General features: G+C 50.0%; 1 pseudogene across 1 annotated transcript in view; it reads left to right on the top strand.

Moving 5' to 3' along the window:
* The window catches only part of LOC146813564 (butyrophilin subfamily 2 member A2-like), a 363,671-nt pseudogene extending 349,824 nt beyond the window's left edge, over positions 1–13,847 (top strand). The window contains exon 7 of the transcript XR_014966043.1: positions 13,334–13,847. The product of XR_014966043.1 is annotated as a butyrophilin subfamily 2 member A2-like (transcript). The remainder of the gene's footprint in view (positions 1–13,333) is intronic.
* The last annotated feature ends 1,128 nt before the right edge of the window (positions 13,848–14,975 follow it).

Below are 14,975 nucleotides of genomic sequence, written 5' to 3'. Positions count from 1 at the left end.
TGAAACTTTTATCACAGTTGAAACGCCTGATACCCGAGTGGCTCCGCATGTTAGACTATATGACATAGTTCTTCAAATTGAAGGTGACATTCAACGTGTAATAAAAGGGATTTTGGGGGAAAATTTGACTTCTTCTTATGACATACTGTTGGCAGAGGCAGATTGGCCCCCGCCTTTTGTTCTAGCTGCTCTCCTGGGAGAGGAGGTTATACTACCAAGTTTTTCACAGAACGTCTCCAAGGAGCAGGCAAAGGCTTTTGCTGAAGAGTGGGCTTTGGTGCATGCACTGGCTTTGTACCAAAATCAGGTGGGCTAGGATAAAGATTCTCCTCTGTATGAGATACCATTACGGTCTATGCCACAGCCACAACCCCAATATCCCCTCCGGCGGGAGGCAAAAGCTCCAGTTTCTGAAATTCTGGAGCAACTAGAATATCAAGGAGTAATTTAGTCGTGTGTGTCACCGATGAATAACCCTCTTTTTACAGTAGCAAAATCCGATGGGTCGTACCGCTTAGTTTTGGATTACTGACATTTCAATTACGCGTTTGGCAATGGGCTACAAAAATAGCCCGGGTGTTCTCGCCACCCATGTTATCTCTTTGTTAGACAACATAGACGAAGATGCATACTCGTACGTTGATGATATCTATCTAACTGACTACGAGTTATGGCCGCATCTTTGTCGCGTGGATCCCATCATAGTATTGTTTGCGGACTATCGTTACAAATTTAACTTTGCAAAATCACACATTGCAAAGTATACAGTGTTGTTTTGGGGCTATGAGCTCAACAATGAAGGTAGAGGCTTGGCGACTCACTTCTTGGAAAAATGCGCACTTTTGTGCCCTCCGACTACACTGAAAAAATTACAGTCTTTGATGGGTTTTTTGAATTTCGGTCAAACTTATATTCCAGATTATGCTCAGCGTATCAAGCCTTTGTATGCTTTGATACAACCTACTTTTTCAAAAGCCTGCTGGCTTCCGGAACATTCTACTATTCTGCAATCTTTGCAGTCTGATCTTATTGAATCTAAATTTTTGTTGACCCGTGATAACCATACAAACCTGCTGATACGAATCGTCCCAGGCCATGTAGTGTTTCACTTACTAGACGTTTAATGAAGGTGACACAGTACCTATTGCTTACAAATCACATTTGTATACTTCAACAGAATTGCGGTTTTCCTCTATTGAAAAGGTCTTAACAGCTGTCCAGATGGCTATCCTAAAGGAAATCACACTGGCGCAGGGGAAACAAATTTTGGTTGTAACAACATGCCCCGCTCTTAAAGCAGTAACAAAGTCGAGTGTACCAAACTCAATGGCTTTGCATCCCGGTTGGATACAATGGGCCACATCGTTGACCTCTCCGGATGTCACGTTTATTTTTGACTCGTCATAGCATACACAGGAGTTCTTGCAGCATGAATTTGTACATCCTCCTCCTCTGTCAATGCGCCCCCTTGAGCAGTACCAATGTATCATTTACACCAACGGTTCAGCGCAACCAACGACCAGGTCAAAGCATTCTTACTCGGTGGCCTGTGCTATAGTGGCTGGTACCATTCTGAACGGAGAGTTCAAATCCAATATTGTCCATACGCAGGCACTAGGTGACTGTACTGCCCAATTAGCGGAGCTGCGCGGCTTGGTACTAGCACTGGAGTTTGCAGATCCAAAGGTGACTACTTTAATTATAAGCGATTCTTACTACTGTGTTCATTCTTTCAATTACAGCTTATTCTTTTGGTCTCCGAATGACTATTGTGAAAAAAAAAATGAATTCTAATGTAATCTTTCCAGTGTTCTTGTCTTTTAACCCGTTTTATACTTTTATGATGTTTTTTTCTACATCGAATAAAGTTATTCAAACCAGACTATTGTGATTCTAAAGGCGGTGCAATTAAACATAAAATGCTTTGGGTGTGAGTCACAGATCTTAAAGACCGTCTGCCTGTCACACAGGTAATTCATACTCATGGTCACCAGCGTGTAGGAGTACACGCAGTTGGCAACAGTTTGGCAGATGAAGCTGCCAAATCAGCAGTAGCCACGTGTTCAGTTGCAGCAGTTACAAGATCCATGAATAAGATTGATAATGACATTTTTGCAGCAATAGCTGCTACTGCAAAGGGTGATAATAACCCGCAGGGTTTCCCTTCCAAATGCTCTTATCAAGTCCCGATAAAGTTCCTTATGTGAGAATTAACGACGTTGGTGACAGGTTGATTCCCGACGTGGACCGTAGACCTTCACTGATAACAGCTGCACACGAAGGCATGGCTTCGGCACATGCTGGAGTGTCTGCAACTGCCGCAGCGTCGATTTCCTTCATTGTTAGACATGTTGGTCTAACAATGAAGGAAATCGACGCTGCGGCGCGTTTTTGAAACATGTTGAGAAGCTTGGCTTTTCGAATGAGCTTGCAGCATTTTAAATATGAGATTATTCAAGTGTCACGATACCCCTGACGAAGGGATTTTATTCCCGAAATGCATTGGGTGATTTTAATAAATAAGTGGCATTTGGAAACCAGAACGCCTCCTATGTTCCTTTGGAATGAGTAAAATGGATTGAATGAAAAGCGAAGAAAAAAAGACAAGGAGTAAATTATGGACAAACTGAAAAGTAAAGAATAAGAGTATTTGATTGATTGGATTCATTCCAGAATGTGGCTGTGCATCTTGAAGTAGCACCGAAGGAGGTGTTAAAAGTGTTCTGTTATGTTGTGTCGCGCAACGGGCGGAGCGCGAATCATGTTTGCACGCCAAAACAATTTAAAAGAGTACATGACTTTAAAGTTTTGAGTACGCCGGTGTGCATCTCACTACCTCACTGATGTTCTTTGATACAGCCATACCATATACTCTTAAGTGCATTGTAACCTCGCGGTAAATGCTAACTTTGGAATGGCTGCATCAAAACATGTTGTGTTTGGTGTCAAACATCTTGGAATACTCCCCCCCCCCTGCCAGTTCTGGCGGCAGGGGTAGCTTTCCACTTTTCTAGAGGGAGAAACATGTTCACACTGGTATAACCCAGTAGGACCTTCTTGAGCCCTGGCATCACAAAATGTATGCCTCTGCCACAGACATGGGTCTGGTCTCCTGCTGCTGACCGAAACTCCGGCAGGGGAGGCCTGGACAATAGGTTTCCTGTCGAAGGGTTTTAGTTCCCAGTCCGGTCCTGCAGAGATCAAGACATGGGGTGGAGGGAACATTAGCACCAGGACAGAAGAGCACATCATTACCAGTGATGAAGGGTGAACCAGTGGAAGGGTTGGAGCACTGTGTATTAAGTGCAGAGCAGTGCATAGGTGGGACTTTGGGTGGGACAGTGGCTTGTCTGAGGTCACACAGGTTGTCAGTAACTCTCTCTGCAGTGCTGGGGTCTCTGGGTGACAAATGCAAAAAGAACAATTGATGGACAGAATGCAGAGCAATGTCATACATTCACCCCAGTACAGAGATCTGGGCCTAAATCCATCATTTTTTAGCTCAACATGCCATTCCAGTTTAGACCTAGCCATATGCAAATCAGTCTTGACCCTGCGAGGAACAGTGACTTGTCTGAGGTCACATATGGAGGGCCCGATTCACAGAATTAACTTAAGACAAAATCCTAAACTTACTACTTTTGGTATTCACGGAAGTTAGGATTTTGTCTTAAGTTTGTCTTAAGACAGACTTAAGACAAACTTAAGACAGACTTAAGACAGACTTAAGACAGACTTAAGTTAGGATTTTGTCTTAAGTCTGTCTTAAGTCTGTCTTAAGTCTGTCTTAAGTCTGTCTTAAGTTTGTCTTAAGTTTGTCTTAAGACTGTCTTAAGTCTGTCTTAAGACTGTCTTAAGTCTGTCTTAAGTTTGTCTTAAGACAAACTTAAGACAAAATCCTAACTTCTGTGAATACCAAAAGTAGTAAGTTTAGGATTTTGTCTTAAGTTAGTTCTGTGAATGGGCCCCAGAGTGATTACCTCTCTCTGCAGTGCTGGGTTCTCTGGGTGGGACAGTGACTTGTCTGAGGTCACACAGTGTGTCAGTAACTCTTTCTCCCCTCAGCAGTCCTGGGGTCTCTGGGTGGGACAGTGACTTGTCTGAGGTCACACGGTGTGTCATTAACCCTCTTTCATCTCTCTGCAGTGCTGGGGTCTCTGGGTGGGACAGTGACTTGTCTGAGGTCACACAGTGTGTCAATAACCCTCTCTCATCTCTCTGCAGTGTTGGGGTGTCTGGGTGGGACAGTGACTTGTCTGAGGTCACACAGTGTGTCATTGACCCTCACACATCTCTCTGCAGTGCTGGGGTCTCTGAGGGTGGACAGTCACTTGTCTGAGGTCACACAGTGTGTCATTGACCCTCTCTCATCTCTCTGCAGTGCGGGGGTCTCTGGGTGGGACAGTGACTTGTCAGACGTCACTCAGTGTGCCACTAGCTCTCTCTCATCTCTCTGCAGTGCCGGGGTCCTTGGTCGGGACAGTGACTTGTCTGAGGTCACACAGTGTGTCATTGACCCTCTCTCATCTCCCTGCAGTTCTGGGGTCTCTGAGGGTGGGACAGTGACTTGTCTGAGGTCACACAGTGTGTCATTAACCCTCTCTCATCTCTCTGCAGTGCTGGGGCCTCTGAGGGTGGGACAGTGACTTGTCTGAGGTCACACAGTGTGTCATTAACCCTCTCTTATATCTCTGCAGTGCTGGGGTCTCTGATGGTGGGACAGTGACTTGTCTGAGGTCACACGGTGTGTCATTAACCCTCTCTCATCTCTCTACAGTGCTGTGGTCTCTGAGGGTGGGACAGTGACTTGTCTGAGGTCACACAGTGTGTCATTAACCCTCTCTTATATCTCTGCAGTGCCGGGGTCTCTGAGGGTGGGACAGTAACTTGTCTGAGGTCCCACAGTGTGTCATTAACCCTCTCTCATCTCTCTGCAGTGCTTGGTCTCTTGGTGGGGCAGTGACTTGTCTGAGGTCACACAGTGCGTCATTAACCCTCTTTCATCTCTCTGCAGTGCTGGGGTCTCTGGGTGGGACAGTCACTCTTCTGAGGTCACACAGTGTGTCATTAACCCGCTCTCATCTCTCTGCAGTGCTGGGGTCTCTGGGTGGGACAGTGACTTGTCTGAGGTCACACAGTGTGCCATTAACCCTCTTTCATCTCGCTGCAGTGCTGGGGTCTCTGGGTGGGACAGTGACTTGTCTGAGGTCACACAGTGTGTCATTGACCCTCTCTCATCTCCCTGCAGTTCTGGGGTCTCTGAGGGTGGGACAGTGACTTGTCTGAGGTCACACAGTGTGTCATTAACCCTTTCTCATCTCTCTGCAGTGCTGGGGCCTCTGAGGGTGGGACAGTGACTTGTCTGAGGTCACACAGTGTGTCATTAACCCTCTCTTATATCTCTGCAGTGCCGGGGTCTCTGAGGGTGGGACAGTAACTTGTCTGAGGTCACACAGTGTGTCATTAACCCTCTCTCATCTCTCTGCAGTGCTTGGTCTCTTGGTGGGGCAGTGACTTGTCTGAGGTCACACAGTGCGTCATTAACCCTCTTTCATCTCTCTGCAGTGCTGGGGTCTCTGGGTGGGACATTCACTCTTCTGAGGTCACACAGTGTGTCATTAACCCGCTCTCATCTCTCTGCAGTGCTGGGGTCTCTGGGTGGGACAGTGACTTGTCTGATGTCACACAGTGTGCCATTAACCCTCTTTCATCTCTCTGCAGTGCTGGGGTCTCTGGGTGGGACAGTGACTTGTCTGAGGTCACACAGTGTGTCATTGACCCTCTCTCATCTCCCTGCAGTTCTGGGGTCTCTGAGGGTGGGACAGTGACTTGTCTGAGGTCACACAGTGTGTCATTAACCCTCTCTCATCTCTCTGCAGTGCTGGGGCCTCTGAGGGTTGGACAGTGACTTGTCTGAGGTCACACAGTGTGTCATTAACCCTCTCTTATATCTCTGCAGTGCTGGGGTCTCTGATGGTGGGACAGTGACTTGTCTGAGGTCACACAGTGTGTCATTAACCCCCTTTCATCTCTCTGCAGTGCTGGGGTCTCTTAGGGTGGGACAGTAACTTGTCTGAGGTCACACAGTGTGTCATTAACCCTCTCTCATCTCTCTGCAGTGCTGGGGTCTCTGAGTGGGACAGTGACATGTCTGATGTCACACAGTGTGTCATTAACCCTCTTTCATCTCTCTGCAGTGCTGGGGTCTCTTAGGGTGGTACAGTAACTTGTCTGAGGTCACACAGTGTGTCATTAACCCTCTCTCATCTCTCTGCAGTGCTGGGGCCTCTGAGGGTGGGACAGTGACTTGTCTGAGGTCACACAGTGTGTCATTAACCCTCTCTCATCTCTTTGCAGTGCTGGGGCCTCTAAGGGTGGGACAGTGACTTGTCTGAGGTCACACAGTGTGGCGTTAACCCTCTTTCATCTCTCTGCAGTGCTGGGGTCTCTGGGTGGGACAGTGACTTGTCTGAGGTCACACAGTGTGTCATTAACCCGCTCTCATCTCTCTGCAGTGCTGGGGTCTCTGGGTGGGATAGTGACTTGTCTGAGGTCACACAGTGTGTCATTAACCCTCTTTCATCTCTCTGTAGTGCTGGGGTCTCTGGGTGGGACAGTGAAGTAGCATACCGTGGAATCGAGTAGAGTGTAGTGGAATACAGTGAAGTGGCGACAGTGGAGTAGCTCACTGTGTGGAATAATGTAGAGAGGGGTAGACTGGAGTGGAGTGCAGCGTAGTGGGCTATACTGGAATAACATACATTGTAGTGGTGTAGAATGGAGGTGCGTATAGTGTAGTAGCATAGAGTGAAGTGGCATACAGTGAAGTGGCGTAGATTGGATTGGTATAGAGTGCGATAGCGTATAGTGGGTGGACTGGAGTGATGCACATTGCAGTGCGGGATCAATCAATCAAACATTTATAGAGTGTAGCAAATCACCAGTGATGCTTTCGAGGTTCTGAAGATGTTGGCTGCTGTGCGGTGGGTTGTTCATTCGAACTTCCAGGTCTTGAGTTCTCTCCTGAATTTTTGTAGTGACGGTGCGGTCCTGCAGTACAAGGGAAGTGTTATAAACCCCAATGTACCCCAATATAGGCCGATGTAGATTGCGCAGCATTTTACCTACATTTGTCCAACCATTGTTCTACATAACAGTTCTGGTGCTGACCTTTTACCTAGTTAGGTGCTGAAAAAATGTTGTGTTGTTTTTCTTCGAAAACAAGTGTTAGAATCCGGGTTCTCTGGTTAGCACAGTTAGGTACCTGGGACAAGCAGGGAACCTTTCCTCTAGTCAGGGTAAGGGGGTACACTCCTAAAATAACCCCTGCTCACCCTCTAGGTAGCTTGGCGCGAGCAGACAGAGCGTTATAGGTTAAGCATTTGTGAACACATACAGTAACCAAGTGACAACACTACAAATGGACACCACACAGGTTTTTATATTAAAAATAAGGATTCTTTATATAGAGTGACCACAAGACCATTAAACCACAAAAATACACAATACTGTTACTTTAGATGTTAGAAGTTTGCTTAGTTCTCTTTAGTTCTTAAATGCGACACTTTAAGTAAATGTACCTTTTATATGTGACACGCAGGGCAACAAAAGTGTTGCAACGATGCTGATGCGATTAAGTTTTTGGTGCAAAGAAATAAAGACTTGAAGATCTTCCAGATGCGTTACGCTTCTCCGATGTTGCGAGAAGACTCGACTCGATGCGTCAGCTACAGCGGCGTCACCCTTTACGCGATGCGACGACAGCGGCCTTGGCAGCGGCACTCTTCTCTGACGTTTGCGAGACGCTTCGCTCGATGCGATGTTGCAGCGGCGACACCCCTTTACGCGATGCGACGACAGCAGCTCCGACGGCGGCACGCTTCTCCGTGGATGCGAGGCGCTTTTCTTGATGCGGTGCAATGCGACAGCTACGATGGCTGCGATGGCGACACGCTTCTTCCTCGATGCGAGACTCTTCTCTTGATGCGGTGCGATGCGTCAGCTACGATGGCTGTGATGGCGACACGCTTCTTCGGCGTTGTGAGACACTTCTTGGATGATGCGAGACGCTTCCACTCGATGCGATGCTGCAGCGGCGACACCCTTTACGTGATGGGATGACAGCAGTTCCGACGGCGGCACGCTTCTTCTTGAGTCGCGCTTCCAGCTCCTTGCGACACGCAGTCCCTCAGAAGGCCCAACAACAGCAGCAGGCACTTCCATAGAACTCTGGGGAGCTGGGGGGTGAAGTCCACTGGTCCTGGGACTTCTTTCAGGGGGCAAGCTCAGCACAAGCCCTTGGAGATCTTTTAAGCAAAAGTTGAAATAAAGTCTTTTGTAGTCTTTCTCCTCTCCTTTCAGCAGCAAGGCAACCACTGCAGGCCAATCCCCCAGGTCAGGGACAGTGCTCCTCCTTACAGCTTTCCGGGTTCCTTCTCCTCAGGCAGAGGTTCTTCTTGTCAAGCAGGATCTAATTTCTTGGGAACAGGGTCCCAATACTTATACCCCTAATTCCTTTGTTCCTCTGGGGTAGAGGGGCCTTTGCCCAGTCCAAACACTTTGTTGACATGACTCTGCCTTTTTATTCAGGGTGCAGGGCAGAGACATCAGACGCTCCACAGGAGGTGGAGCCAGCATTGTGGTGGCAGAGCACAGCCCTATTCAGAGTCCAGGTGCACTCCTCCCACCCATCTGGAGGTAAATCTCTCTATTCACCACCAGGCTACCTAGCCCTGCCCTCTGGGATCCCCCAGCCCTGTCACTCACAGAAACCAGACAGCAGATACACATCATAGCAGAGGCGGGCTGAAATGGTTAGGCAAGAAAATACCAACTTTCTAAAAGTGGTATTTGCAAACACAGAATATTAAAATAAACTTTACTAAAAGATGTGTTTTATTATTCTGAGTTCAGGCATACTAAACTCGAATTTCTACCATGTTCCCTGGGTCTGTTAGGATCATAGGATGTAACACTTCTAACCGCCCATTCTGGCCTGTGGGAACAGGTAGCCTTGCAATAGTGAAAAACGAAAATGGCTGTAATTCACTAGTAGGATATGCCACACACATCAGGGCTTGTCCTACCTTATGCTTACAATGCACCCTGCCCTTGTGCCTACCAGAGGGGTGACTAATATGTAGTTAAGGGAAGGTTTAGGGACTGGCAAGTGGGGGCACTTGCGCAGTCACCGCGACAGTACCAGACTGCACGCAGGTTCTGCAGTGGCAGACCCTAGACACATTTTACCAGGCCGCTTCTGTGGGTGGCACAACCAGTGCTGCAAGCCCACCAGCAGCATTTGCATTTACAAGCCCTGGCACTCCTGGTGCACTTTACTGGGGTCTGACAGTAAACCAAATAAGCCAATCATGGAATCCAACCAACATATACATTTTACAGTAGGGAGAGCATATGCACTTTAGCACTGATCAGCAGTGGTAAAGTGCCCAGAGTCATAAAACAGCCAACAACAGGTCAGAAAAAATGCAGGAGGGAGGCAAAAAGTTTAGGCATGACCCTGCAAAAAGGGCCAAGTCCAACAACAAGCTTTATTTATTATGCATGAGGATTTAAGTATACCAGCAGGATTACCAATTTCTGCATAATAACTCTGTACAAGGGTCACAACTACCGTCATCCTTGGCTGACATGCCCACAGTACCATGACACATCTAGGTGGCACTCCTAAGGGTACCTTTCGAGTATATAAATACCACATCTTCGCTGGGCAAGCCAGAGGAGAAAACATCCATGCTGACAGAGGACGCTGAAGTCCCTGCACGCAGACACTCCAGCTCGCAGTGGGCTGACATTCCTCGCGGGGTGTCCAACTAGAGACCCAATATAGGGTCCTTCATTCTCTCACATCAGGTACTGGGTTGGGACTTTCCTAGGGGGATTCTTGGCTATACACCAACATACATGCTTGTGTACTCGTGGCTGTAGGAGAGTAGGATCTGCTTCATATGGGTACCCCCACTTTTTGCTGGTGTTTCTCTGTTTTTCGACCTTAGTCTGGCTGTGGCCCTCTAATTAGGTTCCCAGCCTAGCTGCTTCCCCTCTAAAATGGTTTGCATGTACTTTAGGTACATATCTAATTGGATTCTGGAGTGCCTTATAAGCCCCTAGTATACGGTATACTATGTACCTAGGGCATAGGTACCTCAGAGGCCTACCAGGGGCTGAAGCATGTATTATGCCACCCCTGGGAAGCACTCCAAAATGACACCACAAGTCTGCTACAGCAACCTGGGTAAGGGTGTGCTTGCACCTCTTACAGTGGTATAGGCTACCTATATCCAAATATATATGCAGACACATATAAACCTATAAGCCACTCCTATGGCAGGCCTTGACAATCCTGAAGGCAGAGTGTTTTTTTATGTGAGAGGGTGCCCAAGCATGAGTTGAACCCCTCTGCAGCTTTCAGAAATACTTCCTTATAGCTGTTTTGAGATACAACCATACCATATACTCTTAAGTGCATTATAAGATCACGGTAAATGCTAACTTTGGGATGGCTGCTTTAAAACATGTCGTGTTTGGTGTCATACGCTTTGGAATACTACCCCCCTACCAGTTCTGGCGGGGGTGGTAGCATTCCACCCTTCTAGAGGGAAAGACATGTTCACACTGGTCAAACCCGGTAGGACTTTCCTGAGCCCTGGCATCACAAAATGGATGCCTCTGCCACAGACACGGGTCTGGCCTCCTGCTGCTGACCGAAACTCCGCAGGGGAGGCCTGCACAATAGGTTTCCTGTCGAAGGGAGGTGTAACCACCTCCCCAGACAGACAGATGTGTACTGGGGCTCGGCGGGAGCACTCTCTGGTGCTTTGAAGTGCTGCACTGGGGGCACGTTTGCTGTCCCTGTGCATAGTCCAGTTCAAACCGGTTGCAGGGGCTACCTGCCCCTGCTCTGGCACAAAACTGGACAAAGGAAATGGGTGTAATCACCCCTCTTTCTAAGCCCACCCATAGGTGGGGCCTTAGAGTTTGTCCATCCCTTAAACTTAGTATAAGTATAGGAATCCAGTCCCTAGGACTTTAGATTACCCTGGACGAAACTCTGCAACATATATCCTGGACCTTCGACGTTCTATCCTGACTAGAAGAAGAAATCTCCCTTGGGGTCAAGGAGTGACTCCCCTGCTTGGCAGGCATCAATGAAGCAACTGACCGGTCTGCATTGCTGAAGCTCCCGCTGGACGCCGAAGTCTTTGCATCACCAGAGGTGGATTTCCAGACTTCCCCAAGGCTACCCTGAGTCCACAGCAAAGCTGAGGCCCGTGGCTATCATGGGTGACGTGGAACCGTGACCCTTGGACACCATGATCTTTTGCAGCAACAGCATCTTCCTGGTCCTCCTCAAAGTTGTGCTTTGGGCTCCCAGTAGCCCCAACCTTGAGCACCTCCTGCACCGAAGATTGCTGGCCTCCACTCCACGAGTGACCCGTGGGCCAGTTTCAAGCACGACCGCTCGAGGCTCCTTCGCGATCACTAGCCCGTTGGCTAGCTGGTCCCCACGAAGGCAACTCCTCTTCTACTTGGGCTTTCCTGGTTGCACCAGACGTGCCCTGACTTACCCTTGCTGGATAAGTCCCTCAGACCTTGCTGGTCTGCACCGCAGTCCTTTCTCTGAATTCCAGTGACTTGCCGTACCCAAGGCTTGTAGTGTCCAATCTGGTCGCCGACACCGCAGCACTTGACAGACTTCGTGGGACAGCTCAAATCCGGCTCGTGGACTCCGTTGACGCCTCCTGGACCTCGTGGCTGAAGAGTCAAGACATCAATCAACTCACCTGAAGCACCCGACATCTGTGGGCATTGGTCCATCCTGCCCTTGGTCACTGGCTAGTGACCCAGACTCTGTCCCCTCTGCTTTCAGGTTCCTTCCATCCTAGATCCAGGCTTGGATCTCTTCGGACACTTCTCCTCTTCAAGGCAGCAGCAGTTCTTTGCAGGCTCCCATTGAAATCGACGACGCGACCCTACACCAAAAGAGACCTATGCACCCGGCTTCCACTGGTGAGGTAACTTGAGTTCTACAGTGCTCCCGTGGGTGCTAGCCCTAGAACTTCTTAAATCTAAAAGGGGTTGGACCTGACTCGATTCTAAGTGTCCCTAATCTTTAAATTTCCAACCGCGACATTGCCCATAGAAGCAAACGGGAATCCGGGGTTGTTTTTACACACTGCATACAGTCCCCGTGGGTCCCCTGTGTTACTACCTTGGGTGGTTCCTTGGGGTCCCAGCGATTCTACAGGCTCTAGGCCACTTTTTTGGTATATGGTTTGGTACGCCCCTAGGGCCCAAACATGTATTTGTACCATTACTGATACTTGCTAACTTGTAAACAAAGTACTTCGAACTCTAGTCTCATAAAGAGACTAGAGGGGTGTGTTTTAACCTAAATACATATATTTTAAATATATACCTGGTGTGATTGTCTTTTCATTTGGTTATTCAAGGGATTATAGACTGGTAAAACAAGCTGCTTTACATTCCTTCAAGACTTAGTCTGAAGGCTGCTCTCCATAGCTGCCACTAGGATAGCTTTCAATAAAGGTTGTCTTTAACCTATCAAAATAAGGGGTTCTTTGGACTGATACAAGGTGCCCACTAGAACTAGTGGACAGCATATATCAGGCCACATACTCACATGAGGTCACTCAGTGTGTCAATAACTCTCTCTCCTCTCTCTGCAGTGTTGGGTTCTCTGGGTGGGACAGTGACTTGTCTGAGGTCACACAGTGTGTCATTAACCCTCTCTCTTCTCTCTGCAGCGCTGGTGACTCTGGGCTGGACAGTGACATGTCTAAGGTCACACAGTGCGTCATTAACTCTCTCTTCTCTCTCTGCAGTGCTGGGGTCTCTGGGTGGGGCAGTGACTTGTCTGAGGTCACACAGTGTGTCATTAACTCTCTCATCTCTCTGCAGTGCTGGGGTGTCTGGGTGGGACAGTGACTTGTCTGAGGTCACACAGTGCGTCATTAACTCTCTCTTCTCTCTCTGCAGTGCTGGGGTCTCTGGGTGGGGCAGTGACTTGTCTGAGGTCACACAGTGCGTCATTAACTCTCTCTTCTCTCTCTGCAGTGCTGGGGTCTCTGGGTGGGACAGTGACTTGTCTGAGGTCACACAGTGTGTCATTAACCCTCTCTCTTCTCTCTCTGCAGTGCTGGGGTCTCTGAGGGTGGGACAGTGACTTGTCTGAGGTCACACAGTGTGTCATTAACTCTCTCCTCTCTCTGCAGTGCTGGGTCTCTGGGTGGGACAGTGATTTGCCTGAGGTCACACAGTGTGTCATTAACCCTCTCTTCTCTCTCTGCAGCGCTGGTGAGTCTGGATCCATTCCAGACACGGCTCATGAAGCTCTGATCCTGTCTGAGGACGGGAGACGCATGACATGGACAGACAGACGGCAGCCCCAACCGGAGAATCCCAAGAGAGTCACTTGCGGTCGCTGTGTGTGGGGGCGGGAGGGGTTCACCTCAGGGAGGCATTACTGGGAGGTGCAGCAGCTGCAGGGGTGGGTGGATGTGGGGGTCGCAAGAGAGGCTCTGAGAGTGGTGAGGGTAACTTTTCCGTTCCCTCATTGCGAGTTCGGGGCTGTGCCTTATAATGGTCGGAACTGGTATCTCACCTTCTCTCCCTCCCCCCTGTGCCCCCGTCCGCTCCCCCAGAAGCTGGGGCTCTACCTGGACTACGAGGGGGGGCGGGTCTCCTTGTACAACGCAGACACCTGGGAGCATCTCTGCACTTTGAAGGCCACCTTCACCGGGGGGCTGCACCCCTACTTCGAGCTCGGGGCTCAGACAGAGCTGCGCCTGGTGTAACAGAGCCCCCCTCGCCCCCCTCAGACTACCCCCCCCCCCCCCACACACCCCCTCAGTAACAGGGCAGAGGCTGACAGGAGCCCTTTTTGATTTCCTGCTTCTCCTGGTATTAACTCCCCTTAACTGGGGGCAGCCCACCTATTTCTTCCACTGCCCCGGGACAGACCCCCCCCCTTGGGGGTTCCACAACTACATTCACCTGGGGGGTGCAGCGCTGCCCTGTTATTCCGCAATACCATGCGGACAGTGACACACGAAGGAGGGGGAAGTGGAAGACGACCCCAGCAGGCGCGCAACACCCATTGGACTCACAGGGCTTCAGCCCCCCCCCCCCCTCCCCGCCGTGTGTGGCAGCCCGGGCTGAGACGGCTTCCCGGGCACACACAGAGCCGCACCCGAGCACTTCACAGGTCTTTAAAAGACTATTTGCTTGTTAATGAGGCCTCGCTGTTGTTTCACCCCTTCCAAGAGCCCCTGCAGCTCCACTCTGCCTATGGCTTAAAAAATTCAGCCCCCCCCCCCCCGAAATGTTTTCTTAGCCCCCCGAAATCTGGCTCTAGTTGCGCCTCTGATCCCCAGGGAGGGAGGGAGGGGGGAGCTGGAGATGTCCCGAGGGAGGGGGGAGGGGTAGATGACCCCGAGGGAAGGGGGAGAGGGAGATGTCCCGAGGGAGGGGGGAGAGGGAGATGTCCCGAGGGAGGGGGGAGATGACCCAGAGGGAGGGGGGTGATAGAGATGTCCTGGGGAGGGGGGGCAGGAGATGTCCCGAGGAAGGAGGGGGAGCTGGAGATGTCCCGAGGGAGGGGGGAGGGGTAGATGACCCCGAGGGAAGGGGGAGAGGGAGATGTCCCGAGGGAGGGGGGAGGGGGAGCAGGAGATGTCCCGAGGGAGGGGGGAGATGACCCAGAGGGAGGGGGGTGATAGAGATGTCCTGGGGAGGGGGGGCAGGAGATGTCCCGAGGAAGGAGGGGGAGCAGGAGATGTCCCGAGGGAGGGGGGAGCTGGAGACGTCCCGAGGGAGGGGGGAGCTGGAGATGTCCCAGAGGGAGGAGGGAGGGGGAGATGACCCCTAGGGAAGGGGGAGAGGGAGATGTCCTCGAGGAGGGAGGGGGAGCAGGAGATGTCCCGAGGAAGGGG

The sequence above is a fragment of the Triturus cristatus genome, chromosome 7 (assembly GCF_964204655.1).
Source record: "Triturus cristatus chromosome 7, aTriCri1.1, whole genome shotgun sequence".
NCBI classification, from domain to species: Eukaryota; Metazoa; Chordata; class Amphibia; order Caudata; family Salamandridae; genus Triturus; species Triturus cristatus.
This window is presented reverse-complemented; position numbering and strand designations above follow the sequence as displayed.